We start from the raw sequence: 23,055 nt of genomic DNA, 5'->3' as shown, positions 1-23,055 counted from the left end.
TCTCCATCTATCTGCTCCCCTGGATCCTTCAGCCGTGGAAATGAATGCTCTCCCCAATATGCAGTGTACTCTGCATCCATCCCTGCATCCTCCACATCTCCCCATATATCCCAAGGCATGGGAAACATCTCTACCATCTGTGTCACAACCTGATCATAAGAAAGCAATGGCCCTAAATGCACCTAATCCCTCACTGTCCGTGCATACATCCTTGACCCCCATGGCATCTATTGTATTTTGCCAAACTGCTTGCACACCCTATCTATCAACTGCCTCTCAATAACATATGGTGTCCGACCAATCAGATACCTGCTCTTGAACACATATGGCAGCTCCACTGCATCATCCTCCCACTCCTCACAGTCTAAGTAAGGCCTCCATACCACACTGTCTATCTCATCCATAACCCAATGCAAATACTCTAGCCTCCCAATTTGTGGTTGTGACGTAATCATATCGTATAGATGTACATAACTGTGCCCATGTCCTCTGCCTCTGAAATGTATATGTGGTGTAATCGACAAATGCTCATATGCCCATACCTGCAATAGTGTCACCCCACATCCCAATCCTATTGATCCGTGATATACAAACTGATGTAGCTCATAATACAAGTGTGTCGACATACACAACCCCCATGCAAACCTGGTGTGCTTAGTCACCAATGTCTCCAGAATCCTCCCCCATCCCACAACCAACCCTCGTGTCGCCCTATCTGGACAGAGGAATCTGCTGATCACTCCTGTCAGCACTGTCGATAGTGCTAATCATGTTTGTGTCATGGTATCCCAAGCCACTTGTCCAACCCTCATCTCTAGTCCTGGATCCTAAAACACTCATCTCAGTGCATCCCTGTCTCCGTCTCGATCATAAGGAACCAACTCCCCATCGATTGGTATCCGCAGTATCCTATATACATCCTCTAAGGTAACTTTCATCTCACTCATAGACAAATGAAAAGTGAAAGTCTCTGAGTGCCACTCTCAGCTAATGCAGTCAACAATCCCATGTTCGCCCAAAACTCAGGCACATACAGAATATGTCGCAGGCCCTTAGCCTAAACTATTTCTCTATCCTTGAGTGTCATCTCTGGTCGTAAACTCTGAGTCAAAGCGAATCTCTCCCATGACTCCAACATTAGTAGGTCCTCCTGTAGTCAAGCAAATCACTTGTATCAATCCTAGTGGTACTCCCTGTTCATCACAAAGTACTGCTTTCTATCCTAGTGGCATTCCCTATTCATCACAAAGTGCTGCTCTTTTTAGCACTCCTTGTTCATCACAAAGTATTGCTTTCTATCCTAGTGGCATTCCCTGTTCATCACAAAGTGCTACTCTTTTTAGTACTCCCTGTTCATCACAAAGTACTGCTTTTTTATCCTAGTAGCATTCCCTGTTCATCACAAAGTGCTGCTTTGATCCTATCTTTAGGGCACCTACTTGAGTGTATCCTCTTGAGTAGCTTATCTAATTGACAACATATGTTCTATCACAAAATTGTTAATTTCTTTGGTACTCCCTGTTCATCACAAAGTGCCTTGATCTATCCTATTCTAGGACCTCTACTTGAGTGTATCCTCTTGAGTAGTTTCCTGATTGGCAACATATGTTCTATCACAAAATTGTCAATCCTAGCCCTATCTATTATCCTAGTCTTCCCTAGAGGACTTGCTTGAGTGTATCCTCTTAGCAGGTTATCCAATTGACAACGTATGTTCATCACAGAACTGCCGATTCGACCTTGAAGACATAAGCGCGCATTCATGACACAAACGCGCTTGCATCCTACCCAAACACGCCTATCCTACACAGATGCACCTGAGTCACACAGATGTGCCTCTATTCGGCACAGATGCACCTGTCCTACATAAACGTGCCTAAAATACACATACGCTATTGCAATCGTAGACGTGCCTGGCACAAACATAGATGCGCCTAGCCTAGCTAGACGCATCTTGGCACCAATGCAGATGCACCTTAACATTTTTCCCCCCGCTTGACATTTTTTGTGACATACCTAAAGCACATTTATTTCTCTACCTAACATGCATTTATGACAACAATTAATACAACAAGGTACAAGGAGGTTTTGCGGTACTCACCGGCTCTCCTGCATTTGCTGGTCTCTGAAATCGGCGAACACGATCTAATCTATGCACCAATGCCATCGTTGTTGACTTCTGACTGCTCTTTTCTCTCTCTGCACTTTGATCTTTTAGGTGTGTGGATGAAAATGAGAATGTTTTCTCTCGTAGTCTATCTTATAGACTACCCTAGCCCTAGTCTCCCGAGTCAGTCTTTTTTATCCCATGACTCTGTCACTCTATCCTATCCGGTTAGTCCATTCTACCCTTTCTTTCTTATTGAGAGATTGTCTACGATCTTTCCAGACATTTTTCATCCAATCTCTCGAGGGGGCATATCATTCCCATCTGGGGGCAACTTTGTATCAGTTCATATTATATTCTTTGAAACAACGCGACAAGCTACATTGTTTGAAAGAGGGGCAAAATGTAGACACCTAAAACTGTCCAAGCTAATTAAATAAATATCTTTATTTATTTAATTATTTTAGCCTAATTTTTCTATTAATTAAATAAATCTTTATTTATTTAATTCATTCATTTATCCTCTTCTAGCCTATTTCCTCATTTAAATAAATACATTTATTTATTTAAATTATCATTTTCTTAAATTAAATAAATATCTTATTTATTTAATTGATCCCACTTCTTCTATTAATTAAATAAATATTTATTTATTTAATTAATTCATTAGCCCTTTCTACCCATGATACATGTCATTCATCTCTTAATCCCTACACTACCTACCCTCTCATTATTTCTTTATTTCCTCTACCTACCCTCTAATCCTAGCCGACCATTTATCTTTTACACCTCTCAATCTTATCCCTCCATTTCTTATAGTATCTTCTATATAAGAGGATACTCTCTTTCATTATCAACCCTAATCATTCTATTCAGCTCCTAACTGCGCTTTTGAACTTTCATACGCGATCAAGCCTACTTGCAACCACATTTCCGATCTTTGTTGAGCTCTTATGCACACATAAAATCTGAGAGCAAATATATCAAGCAAGATCAATGGAGATAGGAAGAATGGAGATTCAAACCCTATTGGACATATGATGGTAAAATCTTTATGATTTGTTGATTTACATTGTCTTAGGTAATCTTCATATGTTATGGTGGATCTTTGTTATTGTTAGGCTAGGGTTTTTTGGTTGAATTCATTTAGTCTTTCAATATTGTTGTTTCCATTTTCACCATAAATAGCGATGATTTCCTTGTTAGAGGTCTTTTGTCACCATTTCATTTTTTTTGTGTTGTTATAAGGTACCTACATCCTTACTCCACTGTATCTTTGGAAAGATCTCTTTGGTCTTTGTGATGTGGCCTCTTTGCTTTGTCACTACTCCTTAAGACTGCATTTTATGGTGATTGCACTAGTATCTCTCAGTGTAAAAGATTGCATTTCTGCTCTTCTTTTGAAATGGTCCCGAGATTTTTGTTCACCGTCCTTTGATTCATTTATTGTCTTTTGGCCAGTGGTTCACTTCAAAGTGACTATTAAGGGACTGTTGATGATTCTGAAATGATTCTATTCTCTTTTGCTCATTTCTTAACACTGTCTTGTAAAGCATTATCATACTTGAGTCTGGTTAAGATTTGAGAGAGCATCCTCACTGCATAAAGCTCTTTTGCCTAAAATGACTTATCAACCTTTGTTTGGATATCAACCAAAATGTTAGGTCACAGTCCTTATTGTCCTTGTCATTAAATGACCATGGAAAAGAACCAATCTCTCCATACCACTATCATGTGATCTAGTTCTCTTGTTAAGGTGCTCATTAGCACTGTGATTAAGACCTCATTTATTCTTCTATGATTGAATGCTTTGTATCTTGTGATCACTGGCTTTAAATGGAAGAATAATTGTTCCTTTAGAAATTTGAGATCACTGTATTGTATCTTTCTTTTTTTATTGTGTGAGAGGGCTGCTGTATGGACTATCCATGAAGACAGTACCGCTACAACAAATCATTTACTTGCCATATTCTCAACATCCTTGGTCTATGAACTACAATATTGAGGATATCATTGCTTAAATGATCACTGCTCTATTGGTCTTTGGGACTAAATAGAGGTTGAGGACCAATGAGACTAAACATGTGCTTCTTTACTTATACACACTTTAGAATGGTGAATCAAGATATGAATAGTAAAAATAGTTTTAAAATTCTATTAGGATTGTAGTAAGTCTAAAACTTGAATATACATTTTTGGTGATTAGAATTTCTTGGAAATTGGATGAGACACTCTTAACTCCTTGTAGATCATGTTCGCTTCACTTTTTAGTATGAAATGTGCGATTATGGTGATATTTGGAAGGAAATGTAGTGCCTAGACGATGACTATAATATCATTAAGAACTTGTAAACAAATAAAATTAATTGAAAGAATATATATATATATGCATATGTATAATAGATTAATCTTATACCTTTGATGCTCTTGTAGTTTCGATGAAGTAAATTCTTTCCCTAAAGAGATGAGTATGTCGAGAAATATATTATGAGTTTAATATTTTGATTAAATTAACACCCATTGTTACAATATTCCTACAATTATAAATTGCATCAGTTGTAAAACAATAAGTTTTGAAATTCCAATAAATTATCAAAAAGCCTCATATTTTGGTACCCAATTATATTCATATTTGGAAATATAAAACCAATAGAAATGGGAAAATTACATTTTTAAAAGATATTGGATATGAAGAGAAATGATCACTGCTCTATTTCTTAAATGATCCGTATTGTCCGCTACCCATGTTTGTAAAGTTGTCCTTTGTGTAAAAAATCAGAGGGGCTGCTGAGGATGTCAATATATCTCTCTATGATATGCAATTATCATCATACACTTTCATCTTCACATGATTGGATTATTTATTACGACTAGCTCTAAGTCTCTTCTATCAACAACCTCCAACAGTCTTATAACCTTTTTTGTCATAGGAGTGATTTGATATGACTTTTATCAATCTTTGCTTTATGTATTTTGATATAATTCATGGTTGGGATAATGTCCTTTTGAATCTGTAGCAACATCGTACCTTTGTCTATACTTTCACAGTCCATCTTGAGCATATCTAGACCATTGTTAGGCTTCATAACTTCATAGTAGTCAAGTGTAGTCAAGTGTTGGCTTTGAGTTTACATGTCTTTCCCTCCAAAGGAGACCTTTTTGCATCTAAGAGTTACTCAAAGAGATTACATAACTAGCACTTGCACCAAAATTTTGGTGCAATGGTTACGTTGCTGATAGTGAGATATAGTTTGGGTAATATATTGGAGGGTTAAAATTTACAAGAAATGAAAACTGCTTTTGTCAAGAGTAATTGTTTACAATATAAATGAAATGTTCTTGAAATGTTAAAAAAATAAAATAAATAGAGTATTTACGAATGTAGCTTTAATTTAATATTTTTTTAATATAAAATATTTTTACGCTAAGACATCTTGTATACAAATTTTGTGATTCAAAAAACATTCAAAATTTTCTCTTATTTGTTTCAAGGATATGTAGACCTCTTCATCCTTTATCTTTTCCTCCCCAATTTTGTTTAGTATGTATATAGGAGAGCACAATCTTGGTGTAAGAGTGTTACCCAAAAGAAATAGGATTAACTTAATTATTAATTCCTTTGTATTGTCTTTAGCACTTACATTACATCAATATATGTCCACACATCAATTGCAATTTTAACATTACATCAAAATATGTCCACACATCCATTACATCAAAATATGTCCGCACATCAATTGCAATTTTAACTATGCTATCTGAGAAGTTGTCTTCCTCAAATGTGATTGCCCAACCATAATTATATGAGTGATTATCTAGAGTCAAAACTCAAAACTACCTGTTTATGGTGAAAGTGGATAAAACAATATTTAAAGACTAAATGAATTCAACCGCAAAATCCTAGCCTAACAACAACAAAGATCCACCATAACATATGAAGATTACCTAAGACAATGCAAATCAAATGAAATCACAAAGATTGTGCCATCACATGTCCAATAGGGTTTGAATCTCCCTTCTTCCTATCTCCGTTGATTTTGTTTGGTATATTTGCTCTCAGATTTTATGTGTGCATAAGAGCTCAACAAAGAACGGAAATGTGGTTGCAAGTAGACTTGATCACATATGAAAGTTCGAAAGTGTAGTTGGTTTCAAAGATCGATTAGAATGATTAGCTGATTAGGGTTAATAATGAAGGAATCATCTCCTTATATAGAAGACACTATAAGAAATGGAGGGATAAGATTGAGAGGTGTAAAAGATAAATGGTCGGCTAAGATTAGAGGGTAGGTAGAGAAAATAAGAAAATAATGAGAGGGTAGGTAGTGTAGGAATTAAGAGATGAATGACATGTGTCATGGGTAGAAAAGACTAATGAATTAATTAAATAAATAAAGATTTATTTAATTAATAGAAGAAGTGGGATCAATTAAATAAATAAAAGTATTTATTTAATTTAAGAAAAAATAATTTAAATAAATAAATGTATTTATTTAAATGAGAAATAAGGCTAGAAGAGGATAAATGAATTAATTAAATAAATAAAGATTTATTAAATTAATAGAAGAATTAGGCTAAAATAATTAAATAAATAAAGATATGTATTTAATTAGACTCAACAATTTTAAGTGTCTACACTATCAACTCTTGACATGATATATTAGAATTCAAAAGGTTTTGCAGATCTTCATTCTAGCCACCTACATTAGACAACATTCTTACCTTTAAGTGAAAATATAATTTAATCATGTAAAATAATATTTGTCTATTTTTAATGTTAATAAAACATAAATTTAATTATATGTTACTATGAATTTAATTATTTTTGTATAATAATAATATTTGTAGTCACATAAATCTGTCCATTTAATTAAATAAATATTTGCTATTTATTTGATTAAAAACCCACTAGCCAACAGTTAATTAAATTAATATTTAATTAATTCATCTTCAAAACATTCTCCTATTAATTAAATAAATTATTCAATTTATTTTAATTAATTCATTTAACCAAAATCATAGTCAATTAAATGAATAAATCTTATTTATTCAATTTAATCCTCTTTCCTCTTTTAAATAAATTAAATAAAACATTTATTTAAATCATTTATTCCCCCCCACTTGCATTTTCCTACATCTCCCACTTGCCTCCTAAATCCCTTTCCTAAATTCTTCTAGAACCTATCTAATCCTAATCGATTAACCTAATCCATCCCCCAATTATTGTCACATTCCTAAGCAACTTGAAGTCACTTCTCAAAGACTTCAAAGTCTTTAAAAAATATTAAATGCTTGGTGTGTTCAACAAGCTAACCTCTAAAGTCTTCCAAACCACTTATGACTCTTACATGACCATTTATGGTTAACCCCTAACTCAACCCTCATGTGACCCATGTGTCTCCTCAAGCATTTATTGCTTTGACCATGGTTATCCCTTTTACCTTTGTACAAGAGTTTGGATAAAGGCTTTATTCTTTGAATAAAGAATTTATTCACTCAACCCAACCTTAACCTTGACTCCCAAGTTAACTCTCAAGTCATGTCAAGTATTTAATGCTTATTCTCTCTCCTCTCAACCTATCTCATATTGACACTTGTCATCTTGGGATTGGGTTGAAATTTCTCACATGGATTGAATATCATTCAATCTTGACCCTTGTCGAGATTACTCAATCTCAACCATCCATTGCTCTATTTTTTCTATAAATAGAGCCTATTTCTTCATAATCCAGATCCTGAAAACTTGTATGTATTTAATCTATAGTGAATTTTAGAGAGAGCATTTAACATAAATCACATATATTGTCATTTTGGACTATAATAAATCTTAATTTATTTCATAATATATCTAATTAGTTTGTTTTACACTTGCATAGCATAGTTAAAAACATTTCAATCTTGAACCTCCATAAGCATCCATAGTGCAAAAGGTTGTTGAGAGCTACACTAATTTGGAACTTGGAGAGGAGAAGAACAAAGAAGAAGGAGCTAAGAGCATGTTAGAAGGCATTTGGAAATGCCTGGTGATATTTGTTTCTCTAGTTAAATACTTTAGCATGTTTTTAGTGTCTCTTTTGATATGTCTGCTTAGATTAGTTTTTGGTTGAACAACACTAACCTTTGATCCTTGTTTCTTGTTGTTTTTGTGTGTTATACGACCACAGGCTTTTGTCTAATCTTTTCCCCATTTCACAGAGCATCATTTGGTAAACCCGACGTGAATCCAACATCCAACAACTTTTTTTGTTACAAAAACTAACTTTTTTGACTGTTTCGCTTAACACACAGGTCGCGCTTTGGCGCTTTTGCTCGTGTTTTAGCGCTATTGCAATTTGATATTCTAGCGCTATTTACAATAGCGCTATTGTCTCAAATTTAGCACTATTATCCGTATATTAGCACTTTTAAGTCTTAAGTAGCGCATTTGTCCATGTTTTAGCACATTTGTTTTTTGTTGTTAAAATTTTTAGTTTAGCACTTTTGTCCACATTTTAGCGCGTTTGTGTTAAGTAGCGCTTCTGTTTTTACACAGAGTAGCGCTATTGTAACATAATGTTGTAAAAAAGGTCATGTAATCAATAAAATAAATTTTCTTAGGCTTGTGGAAGCCCCCCATAGGGTCGGATTTTACTAACTTTTTGCTTCATGTGCAAGTTTTAAACTAACCTCGTTTGTTATTTAAAATCAAAAAATTTCATTTGGTGCTCTAAAAATGAACAACACAAATTTCATTCCTTGCAAGTTAGGATCCATTTTGTTTTTGGTGCTCTAAAACTGAACAACACAAATTTGCTTTCATTGCAAGTTAGTAATACACTTTATTTTGGTGCTTAAAACAAGACAAGACAAATTTTATTTCTTACATCAAACTAAAATTTACAATCAACACCTCATTTTGTGCAAGTTAAAAATAATCCCAAATTTGTCAAAGTTATTATCAAAATGATTTACTTCATGCAAACGTGTTTTTCATTAAGTTGACCAGGATTTTAAAATTCTAGTTTACTCAAAACATTTTTCCTTGAAGTTAAAAAGAACATCATGGTTGTTGGAGCAACATCTCCAATTAGATAGAACAACATTGCAATAACAAGTTAAAAAGAACAAGTGTCTTTTGTGTTTGACACACTTGTGCAAAAGAGTTTGTCGAGTGGTCCTACTTCTAACACACACTATCCTCTCCCTTGGCTTTCGTGGTCCTAGGTGCAAGAAAAAAGTGTTAGTAACACTCAAGTTTTATCTTTTTAAGAGAGGTTTGCCAAGAGACACATCAATCTTGGGAACAACCTCGCGCGGTAAATCTTTCGAGCCACTATAGAAATCAGGTGAGAGCGAAAGCTGTAGCCTTGGGTATAGTTGTTTCTACAGTGTAGCTTGCTGAAAGGACAAATGGGCCCCACCACAAGTTACAAGGCTCTTAAGTGAGTCATTGCAGAATGAACTTATGTCCAAAAACATAAAAAATTACTAAACACCTTTAAGTAGAAGCCCGCCCGTTCTATTGATTGAGGATATTTGTGATAAATTCAGTGCAAGAGCATAGATGGTTTTGCTCCCAAGATACTCACCATACATATTTCCTTGAGTAGAAACATAACTTTTTGAAAAGTCACTTGTGGCTTGATGAAAGTGGTGACTCCCCCATCATAGGGATCATCTATTTGTTATACTTGTGCAAGACTTAGTATATCACATCCTTACCTGCCATGACGAGATTCATAAGGTATGTAGTACCAAAGTCGAAGAAATATCAAGTTGTGAGCTGAAATTATCGCAACTGACCATTTGACCTCAGGGATAAAAAGTGTTTGAAGTGTTTTCATTTTAGTCAAAGACTAAGTGCAAATTGAGCCGACTTTAGGCTTTGGAAAAACACCTAAAATGCATTTGAAGGAAAGGGTCATAAAAAGTTCAAAAGATTGGGTTGATCTAGACCCACACCTATTTGTGCCTTTTGAGGCAACATTCTTGTGTTTGTGTGATTGTTTTGTTTTCTTGTCAAAGAAAAATCAGAAAATCCAATTCCAAAACAAGTATTCATCCAACACCAACAAGTCTCAAATTTAGCGCTATTGTTCGTGATTTAGCACTTTTGAGTATTAAGTAGCACTTTTGTCATTGTTTTAGCACACTTGTTCTAGCAGTTAATTTTTTTGGTTTAGCGCATTTGTCCACGTTGTAACACATTTGTGTTAAGTAGCATTTCTGTTTTCACACAGAGTAGCGCTATTGTAATAGAACGTTGTAAAAAAAAAGACCATGTAATAAAAAAAATAAAAATTCTCAGGCTTGTGGAAGCCCACCTTATGGTCGGATTTTACTAACTTTTTGCTTCATGTGCAAGTTTTAAACTAACTCTGTTTGTTACTTTAAAAACTTTCATTTAATGCTCTAAAAACTTAACAAAAACACAAGTTTCATTTTTTGCAAGTTAGGATCCATTTTGTTTTAGTCCTCTAAAAACTTAACAAAAACACAAATTTCATTTCTTGCAAGTTAAGATCTATTTTGTTTTGGTGCTCTAAAACTCAACAAAACCACAAATTTGCTTTCATTGCAAGTTAGGGATACATTTTATTTTGGTGCTTAAAACAAAACAAAACAAATTTTCTTTCTTGCATCAAACTTAAAAATCACAATCCACGCTTCAATTTTTGCGCAAGTAAAAAGAACAATCAACTTATTTCAATTTTGCAAAACAATTTTACTTCACGCAAACGTGTTTTTCATTAAAGTTGACCAGGATTTTAAAGTTCTAGTTTACTCAAACATATTGCCTTTGAAGTTAAAAAGAACATCATGGTTGTTGGAGCAACATCTCCAATTAGATAGAAAATCATTGCAATGATAAGTTAAAAAGAACAAGTGTATTTTGTGTTTGGCACACTTGTGCAAAAAGAGTTGGTCGAGTGGTCCTACTTCTAACACACACTATCTTCTCCCTTGGCTTTCATGGTCCTAGCTGCAAGAGAAAAGTGTTAGTAACACTCAAGTTTTATCTTTTTAAGAGAGGCCTACCAAGAGACACATCACTCTTGGGAATGACCTCGCGTGGTAAATCCTTCAAGCCGCTATAGAAATCAGGTGAGAGAGAAAGCTGTAGCCTTGGGTATAGTTGTTCCTACAGTGTAACTTGCCGAAAGGACAAATGGGCCCCACCACAAGTTACAAGGCTCTTAAGTGAGTCACTGTAGAATGAACTTATGTCCAAAAACATAAAAAATTACTAAACACTTTTAAGTAGTAGCCCACCCATTCTATTGATTGAGGATATTTGTGATAAATTCAATGCAAGAGCATAGATGGTTTTGCTCCCAAGATACTCACCATACATATTTCCTTGAGTAGAAACGTAGCTTTTTGAAAAGTCACTTGTGGCTTGACGAAAGTGGTGATTCCCCCATCATAGGGATCATCTATTTGTTATGCTCGTGCAAGACTTAGTATATCACATCCTTACCTGCCACGACAGGATTCATAAGGTATGTAGTACCAAAGTCGAAGAAATATCAAGATGTGGGCTGAAATTATTGCAACTGGCCATTTGACCTTAGGGATAAAGAGTGTTTGAAGTGTTTTCAATTTAGTCAAAGACCAAGTGCAAATTGAGCCGACTTTAGGCTTTGGAAAAACACCTAAAATACATTTGAAGGAAAGGGTCATAAAACGTTCAAAGGATTGGGTTGATCTAGACCCACACCTATTTGTGCCTTTTGAGGAAACATTCTTGTGTTTGTGTGCTTGCTTTGTTTTCTTGTCAAAGAAACATCATAAACCCAAAATCAAAACAAGTATTCATCCAACACAAAAATTTTCAAAAAGATCTAACACAAAGAGAAACAACAACAAAAGTATCAAACTATATGACCATTTTTCACATCTTGAGAAAGAAGAATCTTCATCAAAACATCAACTTGAAGAAAAGACCATTAAGCTCAAAATCTCCTATCAAAAGGAGGAAATTCTTCTATCTTAATAGACAAATATTTGTCTCTCATAGAACCTTCCTACGTCGCATGCGTCTTTACCTTCAAGGGAAATCAAATGAATTTGATCGAGTCATTGAATTGCAGAGCTTTTACACAATATCGAGCTTTTAGTTATCACAAGAACAAAGGAGGCAAGATCAATCCTGACTTCTTTCCATATATTTGTATCACATATAACTCAGCTAGGGTGGAACCACCAACCCCTGAACAAGAAGAGGAAGAGTTTGTTCCTTTTGTAACACAAAGTTTCTATTGAAGTTAAACATCTCATCCATCTCCACATTCACACATCATCAATCCATTCCAACTCTCAAAATATCAAGAGGTTTTTGTCCTAAGTTCTATTTTCAAAATTGCTTGAATCAAACAAAACAAATCACTTTTAGATTGTCTCTACATCTAGGATAAACTCATCCTAAGAGGCATTTCTATGCAGGTTAAAACTAGTCTATGAGTGCATCCTCTCATTACTAGGTAGTTGAGTCTGTAAAACATATCAGATCTCTCTAAACCTTATCACATCATACTTTGTCAATCAAACACAACAAGCAATTCAAGAAATAACTTTGGTAACATCTACCTTTAGTGCTAGGGATCCGTATGCAAAACACTTCACCAAACATCAATCTTTCATTCCATCAAAAAACTCATCATAATTTTCATCAAACTTCAACAAAAACTTGTAAACAAAATGGCTCATACCAGATCCAGGTCTATATAACAAGAAATTGAAGAGGAAGAGGAGGAAAATCTTAATGAATTCCAAGGAGTCCTTGGAGGAAAGACAAATGATGACAATCCAAGTACTCCTACTCCTGCAGCAATAGAAAGGGCACAACACAACCCTCTCTTTAATAGACTTTTTGACGAAATACTCAAGAGCGATGCAGATGCTCACTTTTTAAGACTTGCTCAAGAAGGAGCTAAACTACCCTCTGACTTTGATATTGCACAACTAAGACAAGCATCAGAATGCCAAAGTCGTAATGAGGATGAAAGAGGTCGAGAACACATTAGATACAACTTTCATCAAGGTAATCCCCCACCTCCTCCTCCTCCTCCTCTGAATGACATAGAAATACTGCGACAACAAGTTGAGAATCTCACCCAACAACTTCATAGTGGTGTAAAAACCAATCAATTTTCACTCAATGACATTTGTCCTTATCCCTTTGATAGGAACCTTCATATGCCACCTTTTCCATGAGGGTTCGAAACACCCAAGTTTGAAAAATATAGAGGAAAAGGAGATCCTTGTGATCATGTTTGAGAATTCCATTCAGCTTGCCTCGAAGTGGCATACGAGGATACGCACTTAATGCGCCTTTTTCCCCAAAGCTTGGGAGGAGCAACCACATCATGGTTTTCCTGATTACTGGGTGGCATTAGGACATTTGAAGAACTCCTCCAGAAATTCTTGGCACATTACTCACACAACATTGAATGAGATATAACAGTGGATGATCTATGTAACACTAAACAAATACCAAGTGAACTATTTTCAGTCTTTTTGCAACGATGGCGTCAAATGTGTAGCAGACGTTCTCTTCAGTTACCTAAACAAGAACTAGTGGAAATATTTATTTCCAACTTAAACGAAGAAATGGAATTTCACTTAGACGTGAAAGACACAGATTCATTCAATGACATGATCACAAAAGGCTTGAAATGTGAGCGGGCTCTCATCAAGAAAGGACTTATCAAAATCTACAATGAACCAAATGATAGCCCTCATCCATGCTTCAATAGTGACAAGCCTAACTTCTGGAACAAAAACAAAAATATCGTCAACGATGGGGTTGTGGATGCAAGAACTATCAAAGGTGCACAACCTGTGGTTCGATTTGCAGGACAAAATCCCCCACCCAAGAATAACATAGTTGCTCCTCCAAGTCAAGGACGCAACACATCTCAAGAGGAACCCAGACAACGTCAACACAATTTTAAACCAAAACGAACATATACTCCCTTAGGGGAACCCATCGAAATAGTTTTACGACAGTTGGTTTCTCAAAATTTGGTTACCTTACCCAAAACATCAAATTATGAACCTCAAGTCAAACCTTCATGGTGGAGGGATACTGAACATTGCGACTTCCATCAAGGGAAAGGATATAAAAGAAGCAATTATCACAGATTGAAAAATCTTATTCAGGATCTTATTGACTGAGGTGAAATCAAAATTGAAGGACATGACCCAAAGACAACAAACAATGATCATCTCATGTTTAAAAATCCACTTCCGTCACAAGATCAAAGGGGTCCTTCCACTTCAGGGAGAAACACAGATACCACCAATTATACGCAAGCCGCATATAATTACACTGTGAATCACCTATATGATGCCAGTGAACAGATTGCAACTATAACCATAAAAAATCCTAGCTCCACTTGCAATGTTGTTACACGTCATGGCAAGATTACCATAAAAGCAGCTCCATAAGGCACCCCATCTATCCCAAAGCAGTATAACCTTGTGGAACAATTAGAAAAAATGCCCACACCGATATCTATATTAGAGCTATTGCGCCTATCTCCATCCCATAAAACAATCTTGGATCAAGCTCTCCAAGAGGCGTTGGTCCCTACAAACCTAAATACAAATCAGTTCCAAGACATGGTTGGAAATCTAAGGTCATCACCTTGTCTCACTTTCTCTGAAAGTGACAACGCATCCTTCCAGCAACCTCACAACACCTCACTCCACATTGAAGGGTTTACCAACCAACACAGGATCAAGTGAGTCTTGATCGATAATGGAGCAGTCCTAAATATCTGTACTCTACAATTAGTCAGAGCTTTGAGATATGCAATTGAATCAGTGGATCCCCGCAAGAAGATAACAATCAAAGCCTATGATGATGCAGAGTGTTCATCCAAAGGAGCCGTGGTGCTACCAATCCGAGTGGGCCCTATGGTGAAACACATCATCTGTCAAGTTATGGACCTTCCGCTGCCATACAATTTGTTGTTAGGAAGACCTTGGATACACGCCATGCAAGCCATCCCATCCACCTACCATAAGTGTATCAAGTTCCCACATAATGGTGTGGAAATCACAATCCTAGGCGATGCAAACCCCTCTGCATATTGTCATAATATCAGTCATCAACCAGAGATTAATGTTCCCAACAGTAGAGAAGCCATCTCCTCCACATCATACGTAAGTCCAGCTTTTCTTTCCAGTTCAAACACCACTATACCCAAGCAAGAGAAGCTCATGATGAAAATAGCAGAGGAAGGCCTTGGGGAATTCAATTTGAGCCAACTCTTTTGTGTGGGACAAATGCCTACTTCTCCTAGAACACATGGTAAATCTCAACTGTTACTTCAAACACCATTGATCAAGCCAACATGTACTTTGACGCCTTTCATCCTTGGAAAGAGTCAAGAAGAAGAGACCAGAGATGATGACTTAACAGAATGGATCTATAAAGATCCTATCACCACAGAAATCCCACAAGCTAAACTTCCCACAGTTCAGTATGGCAAAGGCCTTCTCATTATGCAAAGAATGGGTTATGATGGTCAGAGTGCTCTAGGACCTTACAAGCAAGGACAACATGAACCACTGTAGTCGGAATTAAAGCCCAAAGATAACACTGGCCTAGGCTTTCAAAAGGAGATTCTACCTAAGCTCAGATTCAAAGGAAAACCCAACAAACCACTCTATCAACCTATTACAAAGAGGTCACCTTTGATTATAAAAGTAGCACCAAACACCATAGCAACTACCCCATCGAGGCTAAAAATCCTAGTAAAACCATCCACAACACCAATCATCCCACCAAAAAAACCAGTAACACCATCAACAATAGCAATAACATCAAAAGCGCCATTAGTAGCAGCAACTATATCAGAACCCCCAACAGTATCAACAACACTGGCAATTCCAACAGAAGTAGCAAAGTCACCACTACCTATACTCCTCGTATTGGATTCGTTGATCCCCATAATCCTTCCTGTGGCACTGATCATTTCATCTACAATGGTACATCAGTCAATCACACCTACAGTGTTTAACTCAAAAGATATCCTAGTATGATATAGTAACCAGCTACTGGAAAGTGACTCAAAGAATGACTCACATGAATGGGAATTTGATTCCATACAACTTAACACTTTAGATGAGGAAGACACATCACCACCTCCACCTCACAAAGACATCCCTGTTTACGAAGAAGTACAGATAAAGACCTCTTGGGTTCCTGAGTTGGAAACTTCTTCCACAGACCCTACGTCCCATCCTACGCCTGATTTTGATAGGGAGAGTACCATCAACGACCTTCACCACAACGTCTGCACCCTCGCTGACACATCTAACAAACTTAACCTAGTCGATGAGGTAATTCCCATTATCCATCCCTAACTCATCGAATGGAACCAACCTAATCCCCCATGTCTTGACCATTTCCAAAATGATGAGGCAATCATTGACTTTTTGGAACTATGAGATAACATACCAAGCGGGGATCACAAAGCTAGATTCACCATAGAAATTAACAGTGCAGCATACTTTGGGGCGGATTCCAAACCTTTCAACCACAAAATTATAACAATAAAACATGGATCTTCCAGTGAAAACCACACTGTGGTACTGTTTGATCCCACAAAAGTAAAAAGAAAGAGCATATCCAATGGTGAAAACCTCTATGAGGCGCCTGAGGATGAAAGGTTTGAAATTCTCCCTTCTAGTACACAGCAGGAACGATCAACAATTCTCATCAAAGAGACAAAAGAATACAACGTGGGGACTCCTGAAAATCCTCACCACATACATCTGGCATCTCTTTTAACTCCAGAAGAACAACCTAAGTTTGTAGAGTTCTTCCAAAAGCGTCAGATCAACTTCACATGGTCATATGTAGACATGCCTGGGCTTGATCCTGATTTAGTCATGCATCACCTCACTGTAGTAGGAGCCAAACCTGTCAAGCAGAAACTTCGCAAGATGCATCCTCAGATTGCGGTATTAGTCAAAGGAGAACTCATGAAACTCCTAGATGTTAGTTTTATTAGACCAATTGATTATGCAGATTGGATATCCAATTTTGTGCCCGTCAACAAACCAAATGGGGGCATCCATATCTATACTGACTTCAAAGATCTGAACAAAGCATGTCCTAAAGATGACTTCCGCCTAACAGACATTGACATAATAGTGGACCTAACAGCAGGACATGCGATGCTTTCACTCATGGATGGCTTTTTGGGATACAATCAGATAAAGATCGCACCAGAGGATCAACATAAGACGACCTTCACATGTCCATGGGGAACATACTACTGGAATGCAATGCCTTTTGGTTTAAAGAATGTAGGAGTGACCTATCAATGAGAAATGACCACCATTTTCCATGACATGATGCATACCATAATGGAAGATTATGTTGATGACTTACTGACGAAGTCACTCACAAGAGAAGGTCATCTGGAAATATTAAAGAAAATATTTGACAGACTGGAACAATATCATGTGTGACTCAACCCAAAGAAATGTGTCTTTAGAGTAACCTCAGGGAAACTTCTAGGATACATTATCTCAAGCAAAGGTATTGAGGTTGACCCAGCAAAAGTCAAGGCAATCATGGACATGCCACCACCAAAGAACATCAGCTAACTAAGGACACTACAAGGGTGGCTTCAATCCATCCGAAGATTCATTGCACAACTCGTAGATAAGTGTCACCTATTTACACACTTATTACACAAGAAGATCCGCTTTTAGTGGGATACCAGATGCCAACAAGCATTCCAGATGCTTAAAAACTATCTCATGAATACACCATTGCTGATTCCACCAGATCCAAGTAGGCCTTTATTACTCTATATATCAGCAACAAGTACAACATTGGGTGTACTATTGGCACAACATAATGCAGAAGGGAAAGAGTGTGTTGTTTACTACATCTCTCACACACGAGTTGGCTATGAACTCAATTACACACCTATTGAGTGAGCTTGCCTAGTAGTAATCTTGGCAGCTACTAAACTGAGGCACTATTTGTTGACACATAAAGTATAACTCATTGCAAAGATTGATCCACTCAAGTAATTACTCAACAAAGCAGCATTGACAGGTTGCTTGGCCAAATGGGTGATGATCCTCAGTGAATTTGACATCGAGTATGTGGACTGTAAGGCTATGATGGGTCAAGTTATTGCAAATCAGTTGGCTGATGCTTCCCTTATAGAGGATCATCCTCTCATTTCCAATTTTTCAGATGATGAGCTATTCATGATCACAGCAGCACAACCATGGAAACTATACTTTGATTGTTCATACACTAGGCATGGCTCGGGGGCAAGCATTCTGTTTATCACACCTCAAGGTGACAACATCCCAAAATCTTACAGGCTCACATTTCCATGCACCAACAACATAGCTAAATATGAGGTGTTGATCACAGGACTCAGGCTAGCCATACAATGGAAGTTACAAGAACTATAAGTATATGGCGACTCCCAACTGGTCATTCGACAAGCAACAGATGAATATCAGACCAAGGATGATAAAATCATGTCGTACAAACAAATGGTGGACAAATTAAAAACATCATTCATTACTATCACCTTTGAGCAGATACATAGAGATCAGAATCGAGTTGCTGACGCTATGGCTACCATTGCATCTCTCTTAGATCTTCCACAGAATTCAACACGCTACGAGTTCTTGGTCGAACAGCTTTGGATTCCCACTTATGATATCCCTAATTTATCTGAGATGATATATCACCTTATCAGTTCTGAATCCCCATTGTATGGTGAGTTCTACACTTATCTCCGCGATCACAAACTTCCTCCTAACCAATCGAATAACCAACGTAAAACCTTCATTCGCCAAACCACTCGATATACCATTATTGCTGAAACCCTATATCGATGCAATCTTGATGGTACTCTCCTTCGATGTCTGGAATAGGATGAGATAACAAAGGCCTTGGAAGAGGTGCATGAAGGAATTTGTGGAACTCATGCAAACGGTCCGTCACTAGCCAAGAAACTCCTGCGCACTGGATACTATTGGCCATCAATGGAAAAAGACTCCTACTATTTCGTCAGAAAGTGCAAGAAATGCCAAGTTCATGGAGACTTGATACATGCACTAGCACAAGAATTTCAACCAATCACAACACCATGGCCTATTTGTCAATGGGGACTTGACCTTGTGGGTAAAATCCATCCATCTTCATCCAACGACCACAAATTCATTATAACCACCACCGAATACTTCACAAAGTGTATCGAAGTTGTTACACTTACCCAAGTCACTGGAAAATAGATCGCCTCATTCATCCTTAATTACATCATCTACTAGTATGTTGTACCCATGTCCATCATCACAGATAACGGACTTCCATTCAAGAATCAGGATGTTCGTGAGCTCTGTGAGAAGTTTCACATCCAACACCGCTTTTCCACTCCCTATTACCCACAAGGCAATGGTCATGCCGAAGCATCAAAAAAGAACATATTAAGAATATTTAAGAAGACAATCAATGATGTTGGTCATGATTGGCACGTTCAATTGAATCCAGCACTAGCATTCGAACCCCTACAGGCGCAACTCCCTACTCACTGGTCTATGGAGAAGAAGCTATCTTACCTATCGAAGTTGAAATACCATCGCTACGGGTTTCCTTGCATAATATCATTGATAATGAAGCATACAGAGTATCACGTCTCTAGGACTTAGAGCTACTTGATGAGAAGCAACAAGCTGCATACAATCACCTCAAGGCCTATCAACAGTGCATGAGCAGAAGCTATAATCATCGGGTTAGACCTTGTACATTCGAGGTAGGTGATCTTGTCCTTCGAGAAAATCCTCATAACCAACCAAATCGAGAACATCAAGGAAAGTTTGAATCAAACTGACTGGGTCCATATGTTATCACTGTTGTATTTGGGTCCGGGGCATATCAGTTGGCTGCTTCAGAAGGCGAACTGCTAGCAGATCCGATCAATAGCATGCACCTCAAAAGGTTTTATACATAAGATGCACAGAGCATCAGGCTCTCATGCATACTGGAAAAACACCAAAAAACATTCAGATAAATGTCCTGAAGAAAATACAAAAACATCAAAATAGTAAAGAAAAAATCATGCATCCAAATAGTGAACAACCACTCCAGTGGCACTTTGGGTAAGTGCGATGGTGAAAACCTGGTAAACAGGCACAACTTGTAAAGGCTATGGCTCCATTGTCTTTCAGACTTGTTGTGATCACATTCATTGCATCCACTCATCCATCCGTCCAAACCATGGCTGGTTATTGATATGCAATTAAGGATAGTACTTCATGCGTCTTGCATCCCGCTTTTTCAAATTCATACCTAAGACTGGGAGCAATACCCTTGACCTATTTGATGGAAGTGGATTATGCATTACTTATGATTCATTGATTCTTCGTTCAAAACTATCTCACAAAATCCAAAAACATTGGAAAAACTATCTCACAAAATCCAAAAACATTGGAAAAACTATCTCACAAAAATCCAAAAACATTCAAAACTATCTCACAAAATCCAAAAACATTATAAAACATAAAAAATCAACCAAAAGCATGGCCACACCCTGTACATACATTTTTCAAAGCAGATAGCAAACAAACATTGTGAAATACTCCAACGATGACCACTTATCACATCGACCAAACAATCAACATCAAACACGCAAAATGTCTTAAACAAGGATGCATCCTTCCTTAACAAAACAAAGACAAAATGTCATTTTCTTTGACAAGAAATTTTTGTTTAAAGCTATCAAATATTCAGTTGATTTGTAGGTTATTCATTCATTTATTTATTCATATCAGGTTCCTGCAACATTGTTTGTGTATCTTTTGTGAATTATTCCGATGAAATACTGGGGCATGTACTAATGGTGTCTATGTGGGAAGTTTACTAAGCTACATGATCTTATGTGAAATGCAGTCATAGATCACTACGACTTGCTGACTACATCGTATACCTCGACCATATGAGCATGAACCATTATCGAGGGTCCATATTCTTTATTCATTATATATGTTGTTTGCCTGCAGATACAATGCTCTATCCTTAGTTCCTACTGCCTCATCCAAACTCGATAATGGATTATCTCTGATTACAGTATGAACTTGTCTTAGGATATGGTCGGCACAAGATCAAGGAGGACGTTCCAAGTCATGCATGAAATGAGATAATCTTTGTCTATTCCGCAAGCAATACTCAGGTCAACTTGATCCATTATATCAAGTTGCTTGTATTAACTTGCTATATCAAAATTCATGTAAGAACTACTCAGGTCATCTTGAATCATTATGTCAAGTTGCTTGTATTTTCTTACAACATTTTAAAGCTCAATGATGAAAATAAAGCATTATGGATCGTCATTTCATCTCATTTGTTTATATGGCATTTCGTTGCATATCACCCATCTATTTACTCATTCATTATTCATATACATAGTTTTGTGTGCAAGTGTGAACAAAATTAATGTGAACAAATATGTGAAAATTGAGCTGGTCTTGGATACAATCGCGACAAAGTACTCTGATACATCATTAGTGCATCATGCAAAGTCTAAAACAAACTTGCATTCATCTATCATCATCATTACATGTAGTTGCATTTGCATCGAGTGCATTTTACATCATTTAGTTGCATACAATTACATATAGTTCATTATCATTTATTGACATTAGTCTTATTATATCATTTCATCATTGCATAAATCATGACATTTAAATTCATTCATATAATAAATTGTCCTTGATTGTATTAGCCATTACTATGTGTTCATTTAGTGTCAATTACCAATCATCATTTATCGTTGCAAACATCTATTTATCTATCCATTAGTTAAGTGAATTCATTTATCCATTTAGTATATTTTCATACTCATTCAATTCATTTCATTAAGGATTCATTACCAACCTGCATTCATTCTACTTTTTATTTGCATTAAGGTGCAGTTACCCATGAGTTGCATTATCATTTCACATCATATTTTTCACCATTTAGACTCATAAACAAAACCATTTGTTTCCACATAGGTTCATATACATTATCCATATACATTCATTTAGAAATCATCATTTCAACATTTTGTACTTTACATTTGTTACATTCTTCTAAACCAACATCTAGATGTATTTACATATATAAATCATTCATTTACTGCATTAAATCCTAAAACCATTGCATATCATTATCTAATTGTCTCATCAAAATACAAACAACCATCATAATCATCATTTTATTATACATACATAATCATCATGGTATTACATACATAAGGCATTACATCACCAACACATCATGAACACATATATAAACTTGCATATACATCATTAGCATCACATTCATAAAACATGCATATAGACATCATGTAGGCATAAATCATCATCCAAACATACGTATAGGAATCATCTCGTAAAACACATACATAAAGAAAGTACAACTATTCCATCTAAGCATAAAATCATAAAATCATCATCCTGCATAAGCATCCATACATGTCATCAAAATGCACATCAGCACAAAATATGGGATCTCCTCATATATCATATCATATCGCTACAAATATACATGTATCAAAGTACAACGATGTCCAAAATATCAGCTACCAAGAGCCATCCAAGACATAGTCCAAAATAACAATGATAAAATGCATGCATACAAAATGCTCTCTCACACGCCACTCTAACTAGATGTTGCACCACCATCACCACCTGCTTCCCCACTAGTCCCCGCCCCACCTGATCTATCTCTCTGTGGAGGACCCATCACACCACCACTGCTCTGCATCCTCTGAGATCGCTATGATCTTTCCCGTCGCATCTGTGAATAGCTAAGTACTCGTTGACTAGCTGGCACTGTCTGCTCATATAACCCTCGCCAATAATCTATCTCCTCTTGTGCTCATCGCATCTCCCTCATCGCATCCCCAGTAGGACCCTATGCTCCTACTTCT

This window comes from Cryptomeria japonica, chromosome 5, assembly GCF_030272615.1.
Source record: "Cryptomeria japonica chromosome 5, Sugi_1.0, whole genome shotgun sequence".
Classification (NCBI taxonomy): Eukaryota; Viridiplantae; Streptophyta; class Pinopsida; order Cupressales; family Cupressaceae; genus Cryptomeria; species Cryptomeria japonica.
Note: the sequence above shows the minus strand (reverse complement) of the source record.